At 40.8% G+C, this 27142-nt stretch overlaps 1 protein-coding gene across 4 annotated transcripts in view; it reads left to right on the top strand.

Annotated features, from left to right (window-relative positions):
• The window catches only part of raraa (retinoic acid receptor, alpha a), a 243100-nt gene that overhangs the window by 19089 nt on the left and 196869 nt on the right, over window positions 1–27142 (top strand). For 3 of the 4 annotated variants that reach the window (XM_041815341.1, XM_041815340.1, XM_041815337.1), the window contains exon 2: window positions 12926–12995. The exons of the other annotated variant lie outside the window; for it this stretch is intronic. The gene's annotated coding sequence lies outside the window, so the exon portion shown is untranslated. The remainder of the gene's footprint in view (window positions 1–12925; window positions 12996–27142) is intronic. 4 annotated transcript variants of the gene reach the window in all.

The raw sequence follows: 27142 nt of genomic DNA, 5'->3' as shown, positions 1-27142 counted from the left end.
TCCAACTCTGGTCCACTTGTCCAGATCAACAAAACAATGCAGAGCTGCTGAGCTCCTTCAGAGTCTCACTGTCGGGCAGTCCCCTGGGGGTGGAGTGTTTTTTGATAAGTCTGAGCCAAATCTGTTCCCCGCACTCAATCGCTCCTTTGTCGCTCCCTCCTTGTGAATGTCAGTGTGGCTGAGCTGTGGCTCCATGGATTCTCTGCATTCAGATACCTTGCATGACTTTTGTCAGGACTCAAACTGCAATGATGTCTCGCCTTCAACCACAACTGCAGCTTCTTCAACCTCCTGCTATTGTTATGCTATCAAATAAAACTCACTTTCTAGCTCTGTCATGAAGCATGAAATACGTTTTTTTATATTGGCATTGGCAGGTATTAAAACTCCTGATCTGAACCAGGCTATGCCCATAAAATCATCAAATGATGTAACGCTTCACTGCTGCTGCTGTGTGCCAGCATGGCATGTTTTTCCACTTAAGGATTCCAATATTTGTCTCTGTCATAAACACGGGGCATCTGGTTGTCTTGCAGACCTTCATTTGGACTCTGACATCCAAATGTGGCTGAATTCTTCAGAGAGAAGCTGCCTGGCCTCTCATTGAGCAGCCTGTGTAGGTATGATAAATGTTACTAATCACCTATTGACCCGCAGAGGTCAAGCCTTCGCCCTGTCACCCATCACCCCCCTCTTTCCCGCTGTCTTCTCTCTGCCCTCTGTTCCCCGTGGATTGCCTTTATCTTGCTCCAGCAATAGTTTTCTCTCCAACACCGCTTGTCCACCGACAGATACCAGGAAACACAACTATGCACTTTCCTTGTTTGCAGTCAAGTGTGAGATTACTTCCTGTTCCAGTTTTATCTTTCCAAAAATATCTATTGTGGCCTCTGAAACGCATTTATGTAGTGAATGTGATTAGATCCAAGCAGCCAGAACAGATATGCTTTCCCCTCCATGTTCACAGCTTTAGTCTTGACCTTTGTGCTTGTAATATCGCAGCCAGTTTTTAGGAGCTTACTGAAGAGATAAGTAAATAAAAGAAAGTGTGAGATTATCAGAGAAATAATCTTCTGGAAGAAATGAATTTGGTTGGGAAACCAAGGACATCACACACACACTAAGTATCAACACTGGATCGCGTTTCTGTTCGGCTTTTTCAAGCAGGGGGAATAATCGCAGAGGAGCTTTTGTTCTTTTCAAAATCCACCTGATAATGTCGGTGGCTGGCTCCTTGCCTGAGCTGGTTGGATTTAAAAGACGAAAAGAAAGAAAAAAAAGAAAACGTTCTCCAGTGCCCGGCCCAGCCTTGCAATACACACTTATACACCCAACACAGTGGCCCAGATTTTCTACAGTCCCTGACTGAAACAGCTCTCCTGTTCAAAACCTTTCATAGTGAATGGTGAATGTCGTTTTCAAGGGGATACCCTGAAAGTTGAAGAGTGCAGCACAGGTAGAAAACAATGCCACTCTAACACAACAATGCTCCAGCTCGATGCCAAGTTTTCTGGGTTTACTGATAGGCCTTTACCCCCTCCCCACTTCAATGTTCCACAGGAGACTGATTGAGCCATTTGGTTTTGCTAAGCTGCGTGAAGAGTGCTACTTTTTCTAATGAAAGACTTGCCTTGACAAATCTACTTTCTCCATGTCCGCATATTGAGGGTTGAGGGATTAGACTCTAATTTTAGTGCCACTTATCTCTTCAGCTGCTTTTAAGAATTAGTTCCAAATAACAAAAAAGTGTGAAAATGTGAAGGGGTTCAGGGGGTTAGATGGGAGGGCTGTGGGAGTTGGGTATTGTCAGCGAAGGAAGGCTGTGAAAAAGAGATTGTGTGGTGGCAGCGAGGGCCTGCGCATAAGAGTTCAAATTTACATACAAATCCCCAAAAAGAGATTGTGGTGGTTAGGCAGAGGGCATATGTAAAACAGCAATGTTTCAATCACTGTGGGTTATATAACACATATTCTCAACTATTTCACAGGACTGGTTTAACTGTTATGTTTCTCTCTTGTAATTTGATGCCTCTGTTAAAGTGAGGAAATTGTAGGCCTAATCTTACGTCAAAATCTGATTGAAACCTTTAGAGTTTTCCAGATTAGGGAAATCTAAAGTCAGACTTGTCTTAAACTTATTCAGAATTGTCTTCTTGTAAGCAATGCAGTTTGATTTGCAGAATGAGGATTATTAGCACTTTGATCTTCCATGCATGCTAATGATAGCCACATTACTGTGCTGAATACACATTGGTCTGGTCAGTTTGCCAGTTCGACCTGACACAGCAATAGCATTTCTATCTCAAATTTCCTGACCAAAGTATTGCCAAACTGTGTTGCTTCTAACACCATTCTGTTTGCTCACTGTTTGTTTACATCCATGCATTAGAGCTGGAAGAGTAGGCCCATTAATTGGAGCTACAGTCTATGGCTACAGCCTAAGCTAGTTGCAGGTGGTTGCACATTCAAGGCACAACATAGAGGGCTAACTTTTAAGGATTTTAATATTTAGTGTACCAATTGTTTCAATCTAGCAAGAAGGACCAATTCTTAGCATTTAGTCAACCAAACACACTCATCCCTTTACCAGAATTTCACTCTTTGATACAATACCTGTAAGAATCTGTCAATATTGACTCCAGATTTGATACCACAGCAACAAAAGTAGAAGTCTTAGGCAGCCAGTAGTAGGTAATTTCAGTGCATACTGTGTCAGTTGCATAAATAAGGCATGTTGACAACATTTTGGTGCCCTGAAGGGTAATGCATCTTTTCAATTTGGACAAGTGATGCACAGATGCATCAGTTTTATGTCAGTATGGGGTGATATTGGCATTGTTTACATCGTCAGCCACCAGTCACATAATGTGGCATGAGCAGATATGATTTTCTGTGTTGTCCTTGAATCTATTTTATCCTGACGAATCAAAATTGGAGATTTTTCACAGGGCAGAAAGTGTCTTTTTGGAAAAAACTCTGATCTGCTTTCATGGTCATATGTGAGGGAAAATATTGGCATTCGTAGTGTCTGTCTTTTGTCTCATTTTTTCCTGGCATCTTTTGGGTCCAAAAATGATTGAAGATGTATTTCAAAGCTTTTACTTTCAATCTCTATCACTGTCACTGATCATTAAATAATGTAGATTGTATCTCCTTAAAACAGGTTGTCTGTAAATTTAGAAGTCATACAATTTTGATACCTTAGTGCTTTTGTTTTGAAGGGCCCATCTTCTAGTTCACTTCCTGCATGTCAGCAGTAAATGAATCTAGTCCCAACAAATTCACTACTCTGGGCCTGCTCCCATGTCACAACAGCCTGACAGTTCCATCTCACATGCATTTGGTTACTGTGACACGTCATCAATAGTAAACAACCATCAATACTCCACTGGAGGCAGTTGCATTTAAAACAACAGAGGGCGCAACGTTGGTGTGCATTCAGCACTTTTGAATAGCCGTCAGCTTATTGATTCTCCTTCAAGGTCGGCATCAATTCCTCTCTGCCCTGTCTTTTCTGTTTGTGACAGCGGAGGGCAGATGTATGTTAAAAACTTGCCATTCAGTGGAGCTGAGTGGGGGGAGTCCCATTAAAAAACCCACCCTGGCGGTTTCCACTCACATTGACTTCTCTCAGAGAGGAGCGCTTTCGTTGTGGGCAGTGTTTGGGTGTGATTATGTAATCCATCAGGGTATTAGCATAAAGGGGAATGGGAGGGGGTGGGTGGGAAGGTAATAGCGGTGCTACTGATGATCATCGTCTAGCAACTGCCGGAGGGCAGGAATGTTTTGTGTGCCGATGTGTCCGACAGGTGGCTAGGAGACGCTAATTGATTAATGATCAGGGTGATATATGAGCCCCTGCGGCCAGCCCAAACATAAAGGCTCGGAGCACCGGTGTCGCTCTAAATCATTTCCAACCAGGCCAGTAAACCCAAAACAGTTCCTTCATTAGCATATGAAAGACCAATCAGGAGGGAAACTGTGCCTTCCGAGGCCTTTGTGGACCACCTATTGTCCTCATCCTGAGTGTGAATTAACAGCTAGCATTTTATGCCAGATGAGTAATGACAACAAAGATGGTTTTATGATTAAGGGTCAATCATCACTAATAAACGATTAAAATCAACACTACCTCAGCCTGTGTTTCTGTTTGCTTTTTCCTCTTGTGCATGAATTGATAAAAGACACACTGGCCTAAAATTTTTTGCACAAAACTACAGGTTTTTCAACAAATCTTATGAGTGAGCTGCATGTGTGAATGCCAACAGACACATTTTTATCTTCAACGCAAGCCTCACTTTTCCCTGCTAGTCCCTTTCACTCAGCAGGAAGTCAGGGTGAGCTGAAGTGTGAACACAGCAGGAAATATTCAGGAAATTTCACCTCAAGCGGGAACAGGTGATAGTGTCTTTAACTTGCTTCTAGTGTATAAGCAGCATGCAGCCTCTGCAGACTCCATGCAAGTGTTAAAACGGTTTCATTGTTTAGTTTGACAGTATGTTCTTCCATTCTCTTTTTTTGAACTACACATAGCTTTGACAAAGCTGTCATCATAGCGTCAGTCTGAGTTGCTTTATTTGCTATTTTAAAAGTTTCTGTACGTCATGTCCTGCCCCCTAAGACCACTTCCCCTCCTGTATTAGTGATAATCTCCTGCTGTGAGGTGCAGAAACTTAAGAAGCTGTCGGGCTGCTTGAAATTTACCAGAGAGTTTCAGGATGATGTAAAAATCTATGGAAAATAGAGGTGCTCCCTCCTCTGTCTTTCCTCCAGAGCATAAAATGCTATTGTTAAAGTCAAAGTTAATGGATGTGTTTTCAGCATGTGTTAAAGCTACTATCATTCCTTAAAGCAAGAAGTGAGAAAATTTACATCTTTCTTTACACGGCTGTTTTCGCTCTGTACATCATGGAGCTGACATTTTTTCCATTCAAGCTGTGACAGATTCTTCTTGAATGATTGAACATTATTGGAATTCACCTGCCCCAAGATGATCGTATTTTGTCCTGTTCCCTATAACACTGTCATTGCCAGTGGATTAGACTTCCTCTCGCTCTGTGTTTCTCCGACTCTCACTCTCTCTCCGGTTATTTACCATTCCACAGGGGGCCTTGCGTGACCCTCTTCATTGTTTTGTTTGGATGACTCTGAAGGACAATGGCAGTCTGGAGCCTTGGCCCGGCGCTCAGCGTGTGTGAATCTGCGTCTTTCCATTGGGAGTGCTGTCCTCCGATGTCAAGAGAGGTTATGTGATCTATGTGTGACTGAAGGGGGGTTTCCACCGCTGAGAGTCACAGCCTCATGGAGAGAGGTTTATATTGTGTGAGTGCGTGTGTTTGTGCATAGAGGAATTTTATAGAACCAAGTGAGTTAGGAAAAACAACACATTTTGTCTGTTTTAATATGAGCTCATGCCTCTCCCTGCAGGGCAGCCATTCTCAAGTAGGTTTGTACTTACAGCCTGCTGGTTGGCTCCACAGTCTTCATTTTTTTAAAGATTATTTCTAGGGGCTTTCCTCACCTTTACTGGGAGGACAGGACAGTGATAGGACAGAGTCAGAAATGGGGATAAGAGAGAGGAGCATATGTGGGAGTGGGAGTTGACTGCTAAACCGGTTAGTACTCAGTGGGAGTGAGATGCTGCTATTACAACAAAGATGTGATTTCCCAGAGTTTATGAGTGATTTCCCTTTAGAGCTGGACTGCTTTCTATCAAACATCTTCAACCTTTGGCCCCAAGGTGCTCCAATCTCAGGCCTTGTCCACATGGAGACGGAAACGTTATCTTTCCATTTCGTTTTGAAAAAGTTTTCCGTAAATACGGGATCATTTCAGGAAATGTCCACGTAAGCACAGAGACACTGAAAACAACTGAAAATGCTGTAGTATATATGACAAGCCTGTGAATGGCACTGTATTGTTGCCACGGAAATGCACCGAAAGAGAGAAGAAGATCACAGAAAACTGAGACAAACTTTCTCCTAGTTGCCCTTCTGGTTGTTCTCCGTGGTGGATTTAAGAACATGGTGTATGCTGTTCATGGTGATGGGAAGGAGCATCAGATTTTGCTGTAATGATAAGCTCAATAGCTTCTGCGGCACGATAACAACCCTGTAATCCGCCATTACTGTTTTGGTTCAATATCCACATGCGGCCTAAGTGGGCTACGCTATGTGTGACGTAATCCTTTCAAGACAGATGTGGTTGGCTGTCCACATGGAGACAAGCGGTAAGCGTTTACAGATTTGTTCACTCTTGGAACCGGTTTCAAAAAGTAGCATTTACAGCCTCCGAAAATGCTGTTTCCATGTGGATGAAATGCAGATATGACAAAAAACTTTTTCATTTACTCCTGAATTCGTCTTCGTTTGGACGGGGCCTAAGTCCAAGGGCTGATTAAGTGTGGGACAACAGTTCTGTGTCTGTTGCTTGAAATGTTAATGAACTGTCTGACTCCGCCCCTCTCAAGAAATGGATGTGGCTCTCCTGATCCCTCTCTCAGGATCAGGAGAGGAGGGCGAAACGTTCTTCCAAGTGGGTAGGGCCAACTGAACCTGGGGGGTGGTGCTAACTCCTCACATGACATCGTGAGGGGAAAATCTGAGAACGGCTTTTCTCAGCATACTTATTCTGAAAGGTGGGGGGTGGGGGTTCTAATACTTGGGGGGATTGTTGACAGGCCAGGGGCACATATTTTGTTAATATGAGACCTTTAACACTGAATGACTTAGAGGCAAGACCTTTTTTTCTGTGCAGCGTTAACATCTGAAATGTAAACGCCATCATTTTGATATCCTGCACACTGCTCGATCATCTTTTGGGGTCTCATTTCAGTTCACTAGTCAGATATAAGTAACACAGCCATCTGACTCTTCACCCTATTAAAAAAGAAACAGATTTTCTCAGAATTTACTTGCAGATGAATGTTCTTAAGTTTCCCAGAATAGCTACACCTGATGCAGATGTGGAAAGGGTAAAAGGTTAAACTATGTCAGGTTTCTTCTAAAAAAAAAAAAAACGGAAGAAAGAAAAAAATCTTTTGTAATGTTTGTTAAGAGGAAGTGACATGATGTGTTTCAGGTAGTCTGGAGATTTAAACACTTCTTGTCTAAAACAACACTGTCAAAGAGATTTGTGGTTCAACTGACATGTTTGAGCTGTAATGAATTGCTAGCTGCACTTTGATTCAGAAACCTGTTTACTAAGATCAACATATTGTTGTTAGATTAACACTGATTGATGGAAAATGTTCTGGCTGTTTCTTTGCTGTCCTCAAGAACTGCTTTTCGTAAATACACCAAATCCTGCTGATACACACATAGTTGGCCAACACAGTTTAGACTGCTAACATGCTACCCACAAAAGTTGGAGCAACTTTACAGCTGACAGTCCAGACTACCTTGTACAGATTCTACATTTCAGTGTAAATACTGTATGGAGATTATATTGTGTGCTACCTGATAATTCTCTTCCCTGTTGAACTTATTTAGATTTATTGACTTTTTGTAATTTACCATTTATTAATCTGCCTGCTAAATAGACATCTCTTGGTAGTGTGCTCTTCTATAGTTGTGTTGTGATATTGTTCTAACTGTAGGCCACGTGTTGCTAATTATATCATGCCATGAATTACACCATGATTCCCACTAGTGTGGATGCAAGCCCAAAAATCCAGGATTGGGTGTCCAGGCTGTATTTTTGTTTCATGCTCTCTACTTTGTCCGACTGTAGTTCCCTAAGCGATCCTGGCTTTCTTGTTGTAGTAAATTGGTTCCATTTTAAAAGCAGATGGACTTGTCTGGCATGGCTCCAATAGTGAGAGCCCCCTTTTTTCCTTTTGAGTGTGTGTTTGTGTGTGAAAAAGGTGAGTGTCTGCAGCTAGCTGCTTTCACCCATCAGCTAGGATAATGACGTGATAACCCCAGGCTACTCCTGTCCACTCTCATCAGCGTTGTGGCTAGAGGCTCGCACAAGCATGCCGACACACACACTTTAACACACACTCACGCACACGTACATGTGCATAAACTCTGTCCTCATTTCATCCTGCCGGCCTCTTATCTAAATTAGGCTGTTCTTGGTCTAGTGGACCAATAAAAACACACCATTAACAAACCATTCAGATCCACAAACAGGAAGTGAGGGTGCGTTATACAACAGGAAGTGAAAAGAGAAGTCATTCAAGGTCAGGGCTCAGGCCAGCTGATTGGCTGTATGTCAGGCTTTAATAGATACCAGAGGGAGCAACACATCTGGACAAGACTAACAGGCATTATCTCATTACAGAGATCAGACAGTAGACTGATGAGCTTGCAGCTAAGAGCAATAGTATTTATTTAACTTGTTACATGTTCAATAGTGCATCGAAGTCATGCTTTGGCTGAATGCTACTGCAGCATGAGGAAAGGCAAATTTACCTCTAAATTTAGTATTATTACACAAATTTTTAATCCTTTTTAAGACATTGTAACTTTAAACAACTTCAGGTGCATTATTATATTGGTGTAAATGGGGCTGAACATTTCACAAATCCAAGAATACTTAAGACTATTAAGGAAATATTGAGTCACTGTTTAGTTTTCTAACCTTGGCAAACCCACTCTGTTCCATCTGGGGACACTTTAATTAACATCCATTCATGCCAGTGTAAACAGGAGCCCAGAAACACGTGTATGAATCTTAAAATGTTACATTTGAACTCACTGCTGTCTTTGCAGGGCATCTGCAGGGTTTTAGAGAGTCCAAATTAGGAAAAACTAAGGCTTGAAAAGTCTTGAATGCAAGATCTTGAGGTCTTAACTTTTGCAGCTGTTTTAAATTTTTTTAGTTATCTATTCATTTTTTCCATTTAGTTTTAAGCACAAGTGAGATTTTAATGGAGGTCCACCAGATCTTATATCAGTCTCAACGCCTGATTATGTTCTGTCCTGTTGGACTATCACTACATCCCTTTAGCTCTGCTGTGATCCTAGCTAGCAAGTAAACTATTTAATTGAGCAATTTGTGCATGTCAGTGGTAAGTAAAGCAAGTTCTCTGAGGAGTGGGTGGAGGAGAAGGTGTTTGAGCCATGGCAGGGGTTGATACTTGTTAACATTTACAGGATTTTGCAAATAAAAATCAGCTTTGTAGTGACGCTTAGGCCTAGTGAATTAATCACACGGTCTGTTAAAGTTAGCACTGGTAGCATCTCAGAGAAAACTTTGTTTGAATACTACAATAACAAGTTCCAACTGCATTGTCTTGACTATGTTGTAATCTTTTATTTACAATCTGTACAAAACATGCACATAACTGCATAACCAATGGACTGGTCAGATATTAAAGATGCAAAGGGGTCATAACATATGAGAGGGCCTTGAAAAGCCCTTGAAAAGTCTTCAATTTGATGTAAGATTTTTGACTATAATACAGATATGTTCTTGCTGTCCAAGTGGCATCCTCCAAATGAAGCCAAAGTAGAAGTGTTAAAAAAAGTGCAGCTTTTTAAGTTTTCATTCATCAAGAGTCAAATGCAGACTGCATCTTAAATGTTGCTTTATACAGCAGAAATAGATATGTTTACAGCCTGGCTCAATAAAATATTTTTGTCCATAAGTTAACTTCTGTGTGGGCATACACTATACATGGGTGATTTTTAGGGATGGGTACCTTTTACATTTTATCAGTACGGTACTGATTCCCGGTACTGGTGCACAACGGTACCCGTTTTCAGTACTTTTGTATGTGAATATGTAATAATAAATGTTATATAATCTCAAACTTCTGGATTTTAGATATTTATTTTTCAATATCAAAACACTATCAAATATATCAAAACAACATCAAACACCATTTGTAATGTAACATCACAAGTGTTGTTACAAATTACTCCAACATGGAAAACCTAAACTACTATAACTACCCAGTGGTTTTTCTTTATATTTCACAAACTAAAACCCAGCCCCACTGCCCCCTATTCCTCTAATTTCCCCTCTTGGATGTACGTTGGGGTCCATGGAGGGTGAATAATTTTAAAACAAATTCACAATAGAGTATGGAGTCAAAATAACTAACTCAATAAATGAATAAAGGTATAAAATTTTACCAGTTAAAGTATTACAAATGAAAGTAAAAAAACTACTTCCTCTACCATGAACTACATTTACTGCACATCTTTCCTCAGGCACTTCTTTTTCCAACTAAACTAAGATGTCATTTTTCCCTGGTAAGAGCAGAGTCAGCTCCTCACTCATCAATCAATCATGCAACTGTCCACGCAGAAGCATAACCGACCATTAAATACAAATAAAGGTCACACACCTGAACCGTGCACACTGGGTCTCTTACGTTATTTTTGTATTTACTGCAAAAAATGAATAGAAAGTGGCAAATTGTTTTATTATGCGATGAAAATAAGCAGTGAGGACAAGCCTGTGTCTCTGTTACTCCTTTAAAATCACTCTCAATACATCCATCCTGACAGAGCGCTTCGTACGACATCGGCTGTGCCAAGTTGAAGAGATGGAGAGCAACTTTTAGGACACACTCACACTAGGCAATCCATACCGTGCCTTAATCCAGTGTCTGTTAGGTGACTGAGCGAACAAACGTATCCCTTTAACTGGTATATTTCTGTGGTTGATATCCACATGATAAACGGGCAAATCATGGTGTCTAAAGTGAGGATCAAGTATGAGAGAGAGAGGGAGGGGGCGAATGAGCAGGAAGCAGCAGGAGCCGACCTGAATCATCAATCATCATACTGCTTCCTTAGATTTGAAGTTTTGCTGTGGTAAACCTTAAATTCAGTGTTACAAATATTGCAGCATAACCTGCATCTTATTTTGAAAAATGGAGCGCTACCTTCCGTCATTTTTACAAATACCTCTGCATTTTGATGTATTTTTGAATCATAATTTACCCATTTATGAGCAATGATTTACTATGGTTGAATTGAATTTACTTGCATTATTTTGCAGCGCTGGTCAATTGGACATATCTAAGGGAGTAGCAGGGCCCCCCAGTACTAAGGGAGTAGCAGGGCCCCCCAGTACTGTGTTTTAAACCCCCCCCCACCCCCCACCCACCCACCCACCACACACACACACACACACACACACACACACACACACACACCCTGCTGGTTGGATACGAAAAGAAAATAAGGAACTTCACGTAGATTATGACATAGACTTAACCTCAGAAAAAGGATGTTGTTATGGATTGAAAAGGAAATAAGAGGACAGTAAAAAGTAAAACTTTGATAAGGTAAGCTGCAGATGTCTTTTGACTAGTCCACTGAGCTGTCCGTGAATTTTTAGAGTGAATTAAGACATTAGGGCATTAAGGAGCAGTGATGTACTTTACATCACCATGTGTGCAGGGAGACGTTGAAGTAGCTTCACTAAAAATGTGCTGAAAAGGGCAATAAAGCATGGAAGTAGTCGTCATTAGACAACAGGGTGCACTGATTATTGACCCACATTGCATCTCGATTAGTGCATTAACACTGACAGCCCTGACAAAACATTTATATCTGAATGTTATTCTTCATTAACATCATGTGGTTTGCACATAGTCCAGCTGCAGGTTTGTGATGTGTCAATGAATCAGCCCCTGTTTTAAAGGTTAAAAACTATTTTTGTGAGAAGGTACTATATTTATTTCTAAGCTAGCTGCAGTAACTTGTGATAAAAGAACTAAGTGTGAAATTAATTTAATGCTCATAAAATGGCACCGAGGTCAGTCTGGCCTGCAGGGCGGGAATTTTCCTTTTTTTTGTACTTAAATCATATCTTCTAAAGAGCACCCATTACCATGGCTGTCAGGGCAGAAATTTCCAGACTAAATTATTGCTTTCTCTGTTAACTGATGTAAAAAAATCCCTTCCCAATCATGACAAGTTCTCAGTGAAATTGCAAAAAAACTTTAACAGACCACAGTCTTGCAGTCATTAGTGTTGCCTAAACATACTTGTGCATAAAAAAAACAAAGGCATGACCCTCTGCTCTGCATGTAATGGAAGCTGGAGGGATTATGTAGACTGGATGCTAAAAAAGATGGGTTTTGTTTTCTCATCAAAGAGGATAAAACTAGCTGCTTTTAGTGCTTTTGACACAGACCAATTTTCTATTCAGACATTATTCACCATGATTGTGCAGTTTGGCATTTCTGTTGAGTCCATGAAATCCAACAAAGTGGCTTTTAACATTCCCAAACCACCATCCTGTAAGTTTCATCCAGTTCTTTTTATGTTGAAACAGTTGTGTAAACTTTTTCCATGATTTTTCTCCGCATAGGTGACGTATACAAAGACCCTTAGAGCAACGGGACTTTCAGTTCTGACCTACTTCCAAACAGATTGGTAAAGTCCTCTGATATTCAAGCTACATGCAACAACAAAATGTCATTGTTCACATACTCGCTCCAAACCAGTGTTGCTGGATCCATGTCTGCAGCAGCCATTCATCCGTACAGCATAATCCAAGTCGTCTTTCTCTGAAGAGATGACACGCCTCTTTAGATTTGTCTCCGTCTTGGCAATGAAGGCGCCTCTGTGTCCCTATTTGTGCATCAGCAATAGGGGATTTCTAGGCTGCCACCTGATTCACATTGCTGTAATTGAGTTGTGGCCATAAGCACTACTGTGCCTGTTGAGGCCCCAGGTAATTCGCACACCACAAAAGCACTGTTTTACTCCATTTTTCACATGATGTCTGGGGCACAAACGCAGCGAGCGAGAGAGCCCAATCTATGGGGAAAAGGGCGGGGAGATTACAGGCAGTATGAGAGGCGAAGGAAGGAAAAAGAGTGTAAGAGTTTTTCGCGTAGGGAAGCAGTTCTGTGCCAGAGAGACTAGGGAGTCAGTGAGTCTGCAGCACGTGGATAAGGCCCACAAAGCTGTTGGTTTCAAATATCTCTTTCTTTTTCTCCCTCTCTCCTCAGAGCTTAGGAGCTGCAATCGATTCAAGGGGAGATTTCCTCCACCAAGGACAGGCAGATTGACGTTTTTGGGGTAAGCCCGAATTTGTCGCTCCTGTCAAATCTGTGTAATTGGACTTCCCTACACTCCACTCTGTGGGTACCAAACACCATCTCGCTCTCTATACAGCGGCATTGTTCCTCATCATGTGACTGCCATCTTGGTTTTGTGGTCATATTGAATGTGCAGCTCGTGATTCTTTTGCTTGAGTTCCCCTGTGCCATTTCTTCAGCTGTTCGCTGTTGCTACAAAGGTCACTGTTTATTTATTCTAAAACATGTAATCATTTTCATACAGACACACACACTGTGTACTGCAAAGAGGAGGTACTCTGTCTTGTGGCCTGCATGCCGCCAGTAGTAGGATCAAGACTAATCCGGGGTATGTTGCATCAGAGTTGGAGCTGGCTGCAGGGAGATTTGCTCCGTCATGTTCAACTGTGACAAAGAGCAAACAAAAACATCCATTCATCATTTAGAAACTGGTTTGGATGACATGGATCATCTTTCTGTGAAAACAGATTGATTTATAGTTCCTTAAACATCTTCTTTTATCTTCATTCCTCTCTAATTTTCTTAGTTTTTCTTTATGTTGATTTGCCAGAAAAGAAAAAGATCTTAATAATGACAGGAAAAAAGCCTGAAAAGCTGGTCAGGCTCCCTCTGCCAATCAAATTCCATGCCAGGATTCTGACTTCCAATTTGGCCCTCTTCTGTCTGCACAAACATGTTTGCTGTCCTGCTCTGTCGTGCCCCATCCTGGTTGTCCCTTCCAGGCCAAGGGGAAGGTGCTCTCTTCCCTGAGACGATGAACACCTTCCAACATACCAGCCGAGCAAAAGCAAACAGACTGGAATGTTTTGGAGATGCCAGCCAATACTCAGAAGAATGCAGACTCCCTCTATGACTTGTCTCCTCCATTGGATGCCCACAGTAGAGAGGGTGTGTGTTTTTGTGTAGATCTCGCAAAGCCACTCAGGCTGTCCATGTGTTGTAACAAGGGATGACAAGTGTTCTGGCAGACACTGCCCTGTTAGTAACAAGTTTGGCATACGGCTGGCCTGATGGACAAGACTAAAGCTGGCACTTTGGTCTTGCATTCAGACAACCCTTGTGTTCCCCTGTCTTCTTTTGTCTTTTCACACCTTTTGATTTGTTGTTTTTTGGTGGAAAGTTATCCCACCTTGTTGTGTTAGCTTTTGTGAGGGTAGAAAACATGCAACAATAGCCAGAAATCATATAAGAATCAAAGTAGGTCAGTATTTGGCTCTCCATTTAGAGGGCATAAAACCTTATTCACTTCATCTGTGCACGATGAAAGGTCACACTTTTGGGAAATCTTGTAATTGTTCCATTAGCTGCTTCATTTGCTGTTTTATTTTGTGAACTGGCAAACAGTACATCTAGTCCTCATACACAGTCATTTTCCACTTTCTCTCCCTCTCTTTTTTTCTGAGTTAGCAGCTTTGGGGTTTTCATCTCCACATAAAGTGGTATTTAACCCTTCTCTTTCCCGTCATAATTCAGCTCTAGTCTCATACATGGACTGGGAAGCGGCCCCAGCAGCTGATGTGTAACACATGCCTTTAATGATTCACACTCTGTGTGCGGTAGGTCGCTGGTGGCTGCTGAGCTGCTGCCTCTCCCTCGGTCTAGAATGGGACTCCCTTGTTTTCTTTCAGTGTTTTGTTTCTAACACCACTGCACACATGGAAACTTTAGGGGAGTTAAAATGTGTTGTTTATGATTGTTGTACCTCTTCAGTGGTGGTTGTTTCCTTACACAGCTACTAAAAGAAGAATATTGGTTCTGGATATCTATGGTGTTTATGAAGTCTAGCAACAGCAGCTTTTTAGTGTATCATCAAATTTTTAGATATTAAATGAAAAATGCAAACATTGTGTGGCTTAGTGTTGAAGCATTTTGTATTCAGAACAATCTGTTGTGAGCTATATCTTAATACAGGGCTTATGATTCAATAAACACACTTATAATATGGAAATACATCCCTGTGCTGACTGTTATCGATGTTGACATTTAATTAAAGAAATAATCACTCTCAACAGTTTTCCCTGGCAATTTTACTCACCACATCATCACTTCATCAATCTTGCAAACCAGATGGATTATCCAGTTCCATGTCTGCCATCAGGCAGATCCATCTTGCAAAGCTTCAATCTGAAACAATTGTTCCCCATCAGAGAATGAATTGACCAATCAGCCTCATTAGAATGAGAACAGGGTTGTAGCTACAGCTAGGGTTTAGTTGTACTGCAAATTTTTGATACTTTGATACTTTTTGGATGCCAAGTGCTTAGAAGCAAACAATATCTGTTATTTTTACATTCAGTAGTACCGAAAGTATTGAAGTTTTGAAGAGAAAAAAACATGTTTCTAATTGTATTTCAACTCAAATATGCTGGGAGAGGAGAGACCAGGTGCAGCAACGGGCGATCAAATGGAGGAAGTTAGAAACACACCAAAACCTCTGCATGAACATGATAACCTCGCAAAACAGAGGGATTTTTCCAGACTCCATGTTTGTCATCAGGCTAATCCATCTTGAAAAGCTCCGATCTACAATGTTTGTGCCGCTCTGAACACGGTCCAGACCAATCAGCATCATTTAAGTAAAACAAAGTGGTAGCTATGGGCGGGGTTTATAGTTATACAGGCACTTTGCAATGGCCTCCAGTTTGTTGATTAGCTTGGATGTAGCTATAACATCGCAGCAGTTTTATCAGAACTGGACCATGTTTCTGTATGAAATAGAAAGTAAAAACAAAACAAAAAGCTTTTCATGATGAAAAGATTTCTGGCTTTTATCCTGACCTGCTGGGGCATGAATTTGTGATAGTTATGGGGTGGTGGTTAGTTGTAAGTGGTTGTAAACAATGGCTGCTAGTGGAGTGATTAGCTTGGATGTAGCCACAACAGCAGTTTTGTCAGAACTGGACAACATTCCTTATTAAAACAAGAGCAAAGAGCCACACTGAGAGCTTTTCATGACAGACAAGATATTTTTCTCTTCTCCTGGTCTGCTTCGGCATGGGTTTTAGATCGTTATGGGTGGGGTTTGCCGGTGTATCCAATGGCTTTTGTGACAGCTGTTAGCTTGGATGCAGCTTGGAAAGTGACAATTTAATGGAAACTGGAGCACATTTTCTTTTAAAACAAGTGCAGTAATGTCTGGTCCCTAAAAGTTTTCCTTTACGTACAGACCTGGAGACTGATGACAGCCCTTCACAAACACTGACACCCATAAAGTGACCTAAATATTAAAAAGAATGTATTAAATACAGACAGAGAGCAGAATCACTACAGACACTTTGAATTATTAATCACAATTCAGAGATGAAATTTGATTTTTAAGTAGATTGAGTAAAATCTTATTTATTTTGCCTTTATTACTGTGAAATGCCAAATGGTATGGTATGTGTTGACTGTTAAGTGAGCATTTCTAAAGGGAAGGTTAGAAATATAAAAAACTTTTTGTTTTGGATGTGCAGGAGATAATTTTTGTTGCCATGGTATCGAACCAGGTTTCAGTGTCATTTGTTTGAAACATTATCTTATCCAAATGCAAAATTGTTATATCGTGACAACTCAACAACTTTATCTAAAAGTTGAAATGCTGCACAAAATAAGCCACTGCCAAAAAATTTGCTTTTAAACTGTTTATTAAAATCTTACACTGTTGTTGAGGACTGACACGGTTCAACTAAGATAATATTACAGATAGAAGTGTACTGGGTTTTCTAGTAAATCCTTTTAAGTGAGCCTGCACAACTTCCTGTTTATGTCTTATTTAATCGTTGTTATAATTTATGCACTTTTTTGTGTGATTGTGTGTATAATGAGGCTTTCCAACATTTTCCTCCTCTGATCTAACTGATATAAAAGATTTACTCAAACACCCAAATTTGGAAATTTTCTGTTGGTAAATTATCTCATGCAGTGTTGGTATTTTTGCTCGCTGAGCTCATTTATTGTAATACGTTTGAATATTTAGATATTGTGTCATCTAACTTCCTCACCACAAGCGCAATAGCAGAAGTGAGCAGCAAAACATGGTGTTAGTCAATGCATTTACGTTATCTTTTGTAAACGTGCAATCCACTCACAGTGAAAAAAACAAAAACATAAAGCGTTTTACAAGACAGCTTGAATCTGGTCCAAACAATCCCAGCCACTGCCTTTCCCCCTGAGCCTTCAGCCACTTAGTCATTGGTTTACTTTTCCTTGTGTGCGTAAATGGGGAGTTACAGTCAAAGAGCAGCGAGATGTGCCAGCACGTGACGAGAAGTGGGCGCTGTCCCTCCGTCTAAGCTGACATAAACGGTTTCCTGTTTTTTTGCTTTCACTCAGTCCCCCCTCTACATCTTTCCTTCCACACTTCCATCTTTTGTTCTTCCTCTTTTCTTCCTCTCTATCTCTTCCTCTGTCTCGCCATCCTGGGTCCCACGCCCCTTTGTGTGGCCTTGTCTGACCTCTTTTCCTCACACGCTCTTATGCACATCCCTCTATCTGCTGCCACGCACTGAATGGACATCACACGTGTGTGGTATAAAGACAAATGGCTATATGTCCTTGATATATCCAAATAGTAGGCACGGATTCAAACTCACGGGTGGCCAAAGCACTTAAGATAGAGACCTACGCACTCGCTGACCTTGCTGGACTAAACAGCTGCTTATATTCAGCAGATGACTCAGGAAATAGCATGTATCTGCCAGGCTGAGGCATTGTATTTGTGTGCTGAAAGTGATGCAGTCATTGTTTCACTGGCAGTAATGAATCGAGTTGTTGTTTGTGTGTTATTGGAGCTCAGAATGTTTTGCTCTTTCACATTAGCGGGAGAGTCATTTCAATTTAGCTCTTTTCCCACAAGTGCCTGACTTACGGCCCTTGAGTTTACCAAACTAGTTTACAGTTTTTTTTTTTTAATGTGGTGGTGCTCACTTTTTACAATACCCATAACCCAAGGCATAACAAAGTGCCTCTCGTAAAGCATTGCTTTAATGAAACTATGCCTTTGTGCTGTTTTATGTATTGTGTTTTGGAGTAAATTGGTGTTAATATGTTTGAGATCATAAATTAAGCGCTCTGTTTGAACTTGTTTTATAAAGTTTGGTGCTCTTACAGAACAACAGAGTGTGTGTGTGAGTGTTGAAATGAATGTAGAGACCTCCCTGGATTGCTACAAAGAAGCACCACCCGATACTGTGTGCAGAAAACCCCAGCCTCTCTAGGCGAGAGGGCGTAGCTTACAGTACTGAGCAGTCTGCAGTTCCTCTTTGGGGCGCCTCCTGACAGGAACTTGGCAGCGAGGAAACATAAACAAATTCCCTGTGGTGGGCTGGCAGGCTGGGAGGCGCAGTTCCCCCACTGTTACCGTACATGAACAGCACAGTGCCGCTACGCTCAAGCTAGCCCTCACTGTTCTGCACCTTCAGGCTGTGAGAAATACATCTTGAAGTGACAGGTGCCCTCTGTAGCTGCATCTATTTTCCCTTTCTGTTGTCACAGTTGCATTTGTGGACGTGTTTGCTTCCCACTGTATTGTTTCAGGCTGACGAGGGTGCTCTGACCTCTCTCTGGTTTCCAACAATGCCATACAAACACCGCTTGGGGGGAGGGAAAACTGCTGCCAGGGGTCCCAAAATGGTTTGTTTGTGCTGAGGTTGCAAAAAGCGGTGGCGATGATGATGTAACGATGGAGGCTGGGGAGACAGAAGGGAGGCCCTGCAATTCAGAGTGGCAGAAAAGGAGAGAGAGAGAGGGTGTGGTGAGTGCAGGAATCATAACACACATGCTTACACACATGTGCACACAACCAAAACATACCCATGAGTACATGCTCGCGCACACAGCTTGGTTATACTTATAGTATATGTGAGCACAGAGACCCACATGCCTTCTGTTTTCTCTCTCTCTCTCTTTTTCTCCCTCACTCTGCAAACACAGTGGTGTATTGTGCAGTCTGACCTGGGCCCTGTCCAAAGGCAAAGAGAACCCAGATTGCTGAAACAGAGGGCCCACTGCTAACGGCCGGCCAGCCTGTAGTTGTTATAGCCTGTTACAGCCTTCCAAACCAATGGGGACTGTTAGCTGAGCCCAGACACTGTGTGTGCATGCATGCATGTGTGTGTTAGCACACACTCCTTTGATCAGCCACAGAAGGATTTTTTGGACAGCACTTGCAGGAGCCGACATGGCACCTCAGCGCAATTTCATAAGCACTGGTAAAGGCATTTGCCTGACTTTTAATAGTCCTCTGTCTCCACAACATCATCCAAATGCACCATTTTCAACCGTCACTTTTTAATGGCTGTGCTCGTGGAGATTGGCTGCAGAAAAGAGGGCGATGTCGAGAAGGAGGAGGAGACCCCACTCCTCCTCCAATCCTGATGAGAATGATGAAATGAGGCGAGTAGTGGATCTCGTTTTAACTTTTTTTTTCCTGGAGTGGTGATGGATGCAAGAGCCAACTTGCAGTCTGCCTCATTGGTTTCAGTCGCCTGCCTGACTGCCTCATCTCTGTGTACTCTCATGTGATCAGCACCTGTGTGAATGGGGAGACATTACAAAGTACTGTGTTTAATTTGCTGTTTTTCTTTTCTTTTTTTAGTTCAGTATTGGTCGACTAAACGATTAAACATCACCCTGCTGGTCACCATCAAAATCACTAGACTGTCAAAGATCCTGTAATGAGTTTAGAGCTGGTTATAAAACAGACTGAACTTAATACTGAAGCCTTTAGTATATGACCTAGAAAAGCCTACAAGACTGCCAGGAAGAGGATTCTAAATGGTAATTTTTAATGCCTGTAAACAATGCTGCAAGGTAGGTGTCAATCTCGGCAATAAACAGCTCTCTGCTAAAATGGCCTTTTGCTATATTTCCTAGGCAGAAACTCAGTGAGTGATCTTTCTGAATGTTAGAAGTAGGGATGTGTGCATTTAATTGACTGAACAGTTTGTGAGTCATCACATTCAATGCTGGAAAAGTGATATGCCCAAACTGCAATGCAGCCACCTGCTAATAGTTGCTGAAGGCTGCTGTTCCAGTCAATGGGCCTTCTTTTTTGGCTCTACTGCCCTGATGGAAACAAGCACAGAGATTGGAGTATTGCTACTTTCCTGTGCCCCTCTTCTTTAGCTAATGTAGCATAGTCAGCTAAGCACAGTGCACCAGGTGTCCCTTTGTTTTTGATCTGTGCAGGTTGTGCCATCAGGCTCCAGTCTGTTTGAAACTGAAGTGTCAGAATAGAAACACATAGTATAGTGGAGCCTTCCTAACTACAATTTTTAGGGTGTGATTGATAGTGATTCCAGATAATAGCCCCATCCCTGTGTAACAACATAGAACAGGCATTTTTCTTGCCCCTCACAGCAATGGTATTATATTGCAATACTGCAAAATTGAAATACATGACACATTTGAACGCATGTCCAGGTGAAACAAACTGCCTCTTACCCCTGAAACAATTCTGTGATGGCATACCTAACTCATGTCTGAGCATACCATATGTCCTATTGGGGCGTTCACAATAAAAGCACACGAGAAACAATAACACCACAGACTTTTATTGTGAAGGAATTGACGAAAGTAGTGCATTTATCATGAATTTAACTTGGCTTTGATAGTGATACTGGTGACTTTAAGGGGCTGCAGTGTTTACAGCTGCATCTCTGACTATGTTTAATGCCCAAGCTGCTTCTTGGACTTGACATAGACTTATAATGTATGAGTCAAAAGTTCAACACACCTCTGAAGAGTTTTTTAAGCTGACTCAGCATAACCAAGACAACACAGCCTCAGAGAGACCAAAAGATGCGCTCTAAAACAAGCACAGTGGCTATATTGTGGTTATCACACACACCAAACTTTAAGATGAGGAAACACAGGTTTGACCCGTTTACTGTATTGCACGTTAAGTGCAACAGCACAAGTGGACGGCATTCAGTTAGTTACCTATAGCTGCTCTTAATGCGAGAGCAAAACTTGCTGCTGACTGGCTCAGACTGAGCTGTTGACTGTCACTTATGACTCTGCTTTGCTAACTGGCATCAGTTAAGCCTTACGTGTTTACTCCAACACAAAGCATGCATTTAAACTGATGATAATGGTGTTGCAAATATCTAATCTGTGGCAGAAATTTTACTGGTGATGGTACTGATACTGGTTTACCGCCCACCGCTCTTAGCCACACTTGGCAAACCAATCTGACATTGTTTATCCACTGATGATCTTTAACAAAGTGTGCTCTATTTTGACAGTTTTCTGTGGATTTTCTTTCATTAAGACCAGTCTGAATTTAACTTTTTATTTTCCTGACTAAGAAAATAGTCAACTGGAGACATCCCTTGTTAAAAGACAGGAGGAGAATTTTTCTCAAAGAGCACTTCATGCTTGTGTTTAGGACAAAATAAGCTTGGAGCTAAGATTTTCACAAAGCAAAATTCCTCACAGGAGCTTTAAACTGAATTTCTTAATGTTGATCAACAGTGCAATTAAAATGTTGTGTCTAAGCTGTTTTAGCTCCAGTTAATGAGCCTTCACTCCTCACTCTACAGCCTGGTTATTAACCAGCACAGTGGACCAATGGAACCATGTAGGAAGAGCTACCAGGTTAAACAAATGTATCAACACTTAACTGTAGCAATGCATAACCATGGTCAGCAAAGATGTGGATGTTAAACCTGCAAGGAAATCCTCAGCAAACCAATTTGATGTTGTTTAGCTGCAGAGTAATGGACAGTGAAATGTGCACACATCTCACTGCTCTGTAAAATATCCAACAACACAAATACTGTTTGAAAAATACTAGTAATTATTTAAATGTGACTCAAATTTGAAGTGTGTGTAGATGTGGTGGGTTAGCATTATATAAATAAACCTCCTAATTTGACTAAATAATTCTGTGTATACACAGATATTCAACTTCTTTCAAACTTTCAAACTGATTCTCACTTTTTCAACAGAGAACATTTTGCTGAATCTCATTCTTTTCCCCAAACTTTCCTCATCTGAGCTTTTCCCAAGTCACTTCAGCTGTGCCATGAGCAAAACTTGATGCAAAGTCATCCCAGATGCCTCAAAACATGTAAAACTGGAAGTGCTGAAGGATTATGTCACTGCTAGACATTTTGAGAAACAATGGTGTCGTTTCCCCAGCTGTATGTGTGTTTATGTGAGAGCGACAAAGAATAGAACAGTCAGTGCTCTCTGTCTGCAGAGGATGAGGAGAGGGAGGCAGAAAATCTTAGTTCTAGTGACACTGCGATGCAACGAGGGAGAGAAGTGGTGGGGTAGAAGAACTAAAACTTAGAGGGATGGAGGACTGAGAGAAGAAGACAAGTACAAGTGCCTGTGGTGTGGCAGCAGCTCTCCTGGGAAACCCTTAGCTCTTGTATGTGCACCTAGTGTTCTTCATTTAACTTCATATAAAGGCATGTGCTTAATGCACGTTCATGTCCACGCTTCTCTGGAGCTTTTTAGTGTATGTGTCCAACCACCAAAGAATGCTGAGAAGAAGACACAATCAAGGATCTAGATATATCCCACACACACACACACACATGCGAACACACACACTCAGACAGCTCCTCTCCCAGGTCCCAGTGGGCACATCTCTGTAATGGCCCCCTATCGATCCCGAGGCCTCCTTGTCCACACTCAATGCGCATCGATCGGCACCTTGCAAAGAGTCTCAGAGGGCTGCTTCACATCCTGTGGCTCGTTCTGTGTGTGTGTGTGTGTGTGTGGTGTGTGTAAGACAGAGCTTGTTTATATTTTAAGAAAAGAAAACCTGTAGCTGTTCACTCATTAAACCACAAACGAGGACTAAAAACCTCGCAGCATAAAGACATAAACACCCAACATAAAAAGACTCACTCAGCCACTCTGAAGCGTCCCACAAGAGAGACAAGTCAGAAGAAGAAGAAAAGACTCCCTCGCCTCTCTTGTCAGGAAAAAAAAGCCTGATTAATCAGTCAAACCACATGAAAACTTTGCTTGTTATTGTTGCTGCTTGATTTATTGAAGGCCTGGATCTGGGTCAAGCAGCCCCCCTTCCCTCTTTCTCTCTCTCTCTCTTCCTTCATTCCTCCCTTCTCTTGCTTTTATTTCTCTCTCTCTCTCTCTCTACCTAAATAAGCTCCCACCCCCCACGTCTCTTCCCTTTGTCTCTCATCTGGTTTTCTGTTTTTGTTAAAGGACACTTGATTAATGGTGCCACAGACAAAGCCTGCAGTCTGCTCTCAGCCCAGGCCCGGATAGGGCTCCTCTCTAGGTAAACCAAAACACATGTGCGCTGGCTGGACGGCCACTGGGAACCCCTGAGGATGGAGAGAGAAGAAATTAATGATGGTAGTCGCTGATGTATTATATACAGTAATATAGGGTCTTTCCTGCACTGGAGAATTTGCAGCATAAGGAGGAATGAAGGAGTTGTGTTAAACATGCTTAGGGTGTGGCCTTTTGCTCTCTTCTTGCAGCTGAACCATTCAAGCCTCTGCAGCATTTCACTGAAAGCGTATTCTTCTGCTTACCTTCACCTCTTGCTGCGTGATTGCACATATTTACCCTTTTTGAAGAAGCAAAGAGACATTTCTCCCACCTGAGTATTGCTTCTTGCCTGCAGGCTCCTCAGGAATGAGTTCAGTGCCATTGAAAGTCGTGTAAGAGAGAATTGCTGTATTGAATGATAAAGGAACGTATTACTCCTGTGACTGCGCTGACAGCTTTATTGTCAACTGTTTCATAATGGCAGGCTTTGACACTCATGTCGTACTTTACCTCCACATTATCTTGTGTTTCTGTGTCTACTTTCATTCAGCACTGACATGATTGAATTGGCAGTGCTTGCCATAGAGTAAACATGTTTTCTCCAGATTTATTACCAAGAACATAGATCGGCTACTAACAATAATAGGCTCAGTTATATTATGCTGTCCTTTAATTTCAAATAACTTAATTAACAGTTATTTTGTATGGAGTAGGGATAGGGATTGGTCATTTTTATTGGTATTGATATCATAATGAAGACTCCTTTATTATCAGAGTCTTTAATGATACCACTATGGATACTTTTCTTCTATTTTGTGGAAAAATTATATGAATAGGAAGTTAAACAGGACATGTTTCTATCTGTTTATCTATTTTATAATGCTGGAAGAACCGTTTTCCTTCAAAGTTAAGTTTCTTACCTTTACTTCAGTTTTCTTTTTAAAATGCGGTTCACTGACCCAAACACTTGAACTTGATCTCATTATAATGAAACCCAGCAGGATGGGATACACCCCCCCCCCCCCCCATGGAATCTAGATGCTGGTGGTGTTGATGGAAGCAGTAGGATCAGACGAGGAGTGGACTTCTGAGGAGCTTGACCTAGACACCAGTGAGATGATTTGAAACTAACAATGAAGGGATGCAGGATGGCATGAAAGAGCTGAACCTAGACACTAATGTGATGCAATGGAGGTGGCTAGTGTGGAGGAGGGTTGCAGAGGTAGCACTGAAACAACAGACTAAAAAAAAAAATTAATTATGCCAGCATCAGAACGATTGGATTGAGAGAGGTTGAGGCAGAATGAGGTTGGCAAAGGACTTAAGTGAGTTGACGCCAATTACCAAAGCAAGAGAACAGAGCAGGCAAAGGGAGACGTGAATGAGTGATTATTAATGAAATAAAGAATGAATGGCAGCAAAACAGTTTTCTTGCTTGATCTTGTGCTAAGCTTCAGATGTGAGGCTAGGTACCATCATTGATTGCCTGAATTGATTCAATTCCAATTCACAAGGTCCTGATTGGATTTGATTCATGATCTGATTAAGTTCAATTTGATAGTAATTTATGAAGGAATATTTTGCTTTGATATGGAAGAGATTATCAGACCAATATGTTGGAAATAGTACAAGGAATCTTCAAACAGAGCACAACATCAAAATATTGAGGTGTGCATAAAAATTTGACCCCAGAGTAGAAGTATTTACACAGTATTTACCTCCATGTAATACATCTCAAGATATGGTCTAGCTTGCCTCTGCATTTACAGTTTCTAACTCCAAATTGAAGCCCTCTTTAAGTTTGTTTGGTGGAGCCAAACTGCAAAGCTCCACCGTTTTTTTTTTTGTTTGTTTGTTTGTTTTGTTTTTTAGCAAAGATAAATCACTTAATAAAAATCCAAGTGAAGTCTCAAGTCTCAGTGGGAAAATCAAGCTTAGTTCTATTGTGATATTAATGAATAATAATTATAAGGATGACTAAAATTTGATTAGGGATGCATAATAATAGATTTTTTTGCCAATATCTGATATGACAATTTTTATCAATATGTAAATGTAGTTCAGACTAGGGCAATTAATCAGAAATTAGATTAAATTGCAATATGGCCTGCTGCAGTTTTCAAATCGCAGAAGTTGCAATATTCCTTTAACTTTTAATTTGTCAAAATACCAGTTTAGTAAATACATTTTTTGCAGTGTCAGAGATTTTATGCACATTATGCAAACATTCAGGTGTCAATTTTCTTATAATGGTCTACAAAAATCCTCCTTTTTGTGTTTTATGTATGTTTTTCGTAATCAAAATGAGTGACATTGAAATGATAATGCCCTTAAACAAAGCAAATAACATCACATTTGAATTATGAGCAAAAATTCTTAGCTCATTCTAAATTTAACTGATAAAGCTTAACGTTACTTTACGAAAGTCATAACCCAGCTGTGATCAGCTGGTAGCCAGCCTCACCTCCCCCACCCCAGCTGCCTCTTTCATAGCTTAAAGCTTGTTGCACCTCCATATTCAGATTCATGCTACTATGGATTACTTGCTTTGGAAATAAATTTATTTTTTTCAATACACATGGTCTTTTATGGAATTATTTATTGCTTGAATTTGTCACAAAATACACAAGATTAACCCAAGAACGATCGCATATTAAATCGCAATATTTGGGAAAAAAACGCAATAAGATTATTTTTGGAAATCGTAACGCCCTAGTTCAGACCTAGAGTTTCAGCCCTAAAACACACAATTTAAAGCATGAGGATGAAAAAACAAACACATTTCATTCCTTAAATACACTTAAAAGTGTAAAGAATTATCATGCATTAATACAAAGACCTCAGCTGATGCAGTTGTGTTGGTCCAGCCTAAAACTCTTCTAACTTATTTGTTCATTTGGCCAATATCTACAGCTGAAATAGGCAGATTTTTATATGTGGAATATTGGTTGTAAATATCAGCAGTAATTTTCATATCAGCCAATGTGATAATTCACTTTTTCAAGCTAATATCTGGTAGTAAAAATATCATACAAATAATATTGTGCATTCATAAATTGATACATAACTATCGTTATGTAGTCTGAGAATATGTAATCAATATGCACACTTGAGCTTAATTAATGTTTAGAATTTACTATTCAATATCAATGTTTGCTCCTTCATTATAATATTTTCCACATTTACAGAAATAGTATCACACATCATGTTACTGCACAGATTTTCTATTATAGACTATGACTGTCTACTTTATCCGTCTCCATCATATACTGCTGTCTGCCTGCCTGTCTTTAGCAAACGAGGCATGTCTGTTATTCATTGCTTATTATTGATTATTGGTTTAGAAATATTCAGAAATATATAATATCCTTGGTTTTGATCCTTATTATGTGTAAATAGTATTGAATATAATGTTCATTGTCTTGCCTATCAGTGGTAAATTATGTCTTGTAATGTGTCTCCTCCTCTGACTGTGAGTGCTCCTGTTTCAGGACATTTTGCATTGGTGCATCTCATCCACCAGAGATGTTGTTCAAAACGTTTTCATGTTGGTAAAATGAACTGAACAGGAAAAGCATCCTATTGCTTCACTTTGAGTGTGTTTACTCATGCTGCTTTTGCAGGGTGAAACAAACTTTGCAAACAAAATTTTGTTTGTAACTTACTTTCTTTTTGTAAAGTTGCATTTTTATTCTGATGTAACTGACAGAAATGGTGACTTTGAAGCTGTTTTGCCCACAGTTCTTGAGTCTGCTGTATTCTGACAGCTTGTTTACACTGAGTGGAGGATGTTGCCATAAGAAATTCCCAGCATCTCTTCACAGATTGCAGCATTGTCCAGTGTGTATAAAAATGGATTAACTGCTATCAGTTGATCAAAGAACAAGT

Source organism: Cheilinus undulatus, linkage group 20 (genome assembly GCF_018320785.1).
Source record: "Cheilinus undulatus linkage group 20, ASM1832078v1, whole genome shotgun sequence".
NCBI classification, from domain to species: Eukaryota; Metazoa; Chordata; class Actinopteri; order Labriformes; family Labridae; genus Cheilinus; species Cheilinus undulatus.
Note: the sequence above shows the minus strand (reverse complement) of the source record. Positions and strands in the feature narration are given on the sequence as shown.